Source organism: Meles meles, chromosome 16, assembly GCF_922984935.1.
Source record: "Meles meles chromosome 16, mMelMel3.1 paternal haplotype, whole genome shotgun sequence".
NCBI classification, from domain to species: Eukaryota; Metazoa; Chordata; class Mammalia; order Carnivora; family Mustelidae; genus Meles; species Meles meles.
The window spans coordinates 6319604-6322131 of NC_060081.1; the positions used below are offsets into that span (position 1 = coordinate 6319604).

Here is a 2528-nt window from a genome sequence, read left to right on the forward strand (position 1 = left end):
CTCATAGTTTTTGTGGTCAAGGAAGGATTATTGATCTCATCTATTATGTATAGGATTCATTGTGAAGGTAAAGCAATTAAAATGAAAATGATAGCAGGTAGGATAGTTCCTACTGTTTCAAGGTTTTGAACATCTATAGTGCTAGTATGTGTTAGTTTAGTAGTTAGTATTAATGAAATGATGTAGAGAACAAGAGAGCTGATTGAGAATATGATCATTAATGTATGGTCATGGAAATGTAATAATATTTCTATAATAGGGGAGGTTGCATCTTGAAGACATATTTGGAAAGGGTATGCCATAGAGATATAAAGGACTTCCACATATAATTTGACTTTGACAAAGTAATGTAATTTTTACTAATATCTCTTTATTGAGAAAGATATAGTGGTTATGATATTTGCTTGAAACCAATTCTAGGGGTTTCAATTCCTTCCTTTCTTATTTTGGTAATACTTAGGTTGGCTCTTTGAATGTGTGATATGGAGGAGGGCATCCATGAAATCATTCAATGTTTGTTGAAGTAAGTTCTCCTATTATCACCTCTTGTTTGGATGCAAAGCCTTCACAGATTATGAAGATTATTAATATTACTGCCATTAATGGGATAAATGAACCCATGGAGGACACCGTATTTCATATTGTATAAGCATATGGATAATCAGAGTATTGTTGAGGTATTCCTGATAGGCCTAGGAAATGTTGAGGAAAGAATGTTATATTTACTTCTACAAATATAATTGTAAAGTGGATTTTTGCTCAAATATCATTTAGTGTGTAACCTGTGAACAGTGGGAATCAATGGACAAACAAGCCGATGATTACAAACACTGCCCCCACTGAAAGGACATAATGGAAGTGTGCCACCATGTAGTATGTGTCATGAAGAACAATATCTAATGATGAGTCTGATAATACAATATCTGTCAAACCACTCACTGTGAATAGAAAAATAAACCCTAGTGCTCATACTATAGCTGGCGATCATTTATTATTCCCTCCATGTAGAGTGGCCAGTCAGCTAAATACTTTTACTCCCATTGGAATTGCAATGATTATAGTAGCTGAGGTGAAGTATGCTCGTGTGCCGACGTCCATTCCTACGATAAACATGTGGTGGGCTCATACAATAAATCCTAAGAAACTGATCGGTATCATTGCTCAGGCTATTCCTATGTAGCTGAGTGGTTCTTCCCCCCCCCCCCCCCGTGAGCAATAGGTTACAACATGTGAGATAATTACAAATCCTGGTAGAATTAGAATATCTACTTTGGGATGTCCGAAAAATCAGAATAAGTGTTGATACAGAATAGGGTCTCCTCCTCCAGCTGGGTCAAAGAAGGTAGTATTTAGATTTCAGTCTGTGAGTGGTATTGTAATACCAGCTGCTAGAACTGGTAATCATAAGAGTAGAAGTACACCTATAATCAGGACAGATCACACGAATAGAGGAGTTTGATATTGTGATATTGAAGAGAAGTTTATGTTGATAATGATAGTAATAAAGTTAATGGTTCCTAGGATGGATGAGAAATTTGCCAGGTGTAGGGAGAAGATTATTACATCTATGAATGCTCCTGCATGTGTTAAATTTCCTGCTAGAGGTGGGTACACTGTTCATCATATTCCTGCACCTGATTCTACCATGGAAGAAGTTAGAAAGAGAAGAAAGGAGGGGGGCAGAAGTCAAAAGCTTATTTTATTTATTCATGGAAATGCTATGTAGGGTGTGCCAATTATTAAGGGTACTAATCAGTTTCTGAATCCTCCAATCATAATTGGCATTACTATAAGAAAATTATTACAAATGCATAGGCACTTACAATTACGTTGTAGATTTGGTCATCTCTTAGTAGTGCACTTGGTTGGCCCAATTCAGCACGGATTAAGAGGCTAAGAGCAGTGCCTACCATTCTGGCTCATGCACCAAATTAAAGGTAAAGTACCTTTATGATTTGTGGAGAATAATCATCGCTTTACGAGCATAGGTAAAAAGGCCGATAAAGGCATTAGACTGTAAATTGAAGAATGGGGGTTTGAGTCCCCTTTTTGCCAAGCTCTTTGGTGAAATATAACATTGAATTGCAAATTCAAAGAAGCAGCTTCAACCCTGCTGTGGCTTCTCCCACCTTTTTTTTTCTTCACAGCAGGAGAAGTTGATTGAAGCCAGTTGACTAGGGTATTTAGCTGCTAGCTAAAGTTTTGTGGGATGATAGCCCACCAGTCTAGAAAGGGCTTAGCTTAATTAAAGTGATTTGTGTTCAGTAGATGTGAGATATACTCTTCCATTCCTTAAGGTGAGATTCAGGAGTTAAGTGAATGGCACTTACTTAGGTCTTTGAAGGCCCTTGGTGTTTTTAACCTAAACTGCTAGAACAGTGTTAGTATTATTGGGGATAATGGAAGCAATATGGTCAAAGTTACCATTAGTGGGGATAAAAGAATTACGTTTTTTTTTTGTGTTTTCGAATTGCCATTTTATTTTTATGGTGTTTATTGAAGGGAATATAGTTAGTGCTGTTGCATGT

General features: G+C 36.8%; 1 pseudogene; it reads right to left on the reverse strand.

Moving 5' to 3' along the window:
* Positions 1 to 376: 376 nt before the first annotated feature.
* On the reverse strand, positions 377 to 1986 carry LOC123927070 (annotated as a pseudogene).
* Between the last annotated feature and the right edge of the window lie 542 nt (positions 1987 to 2528).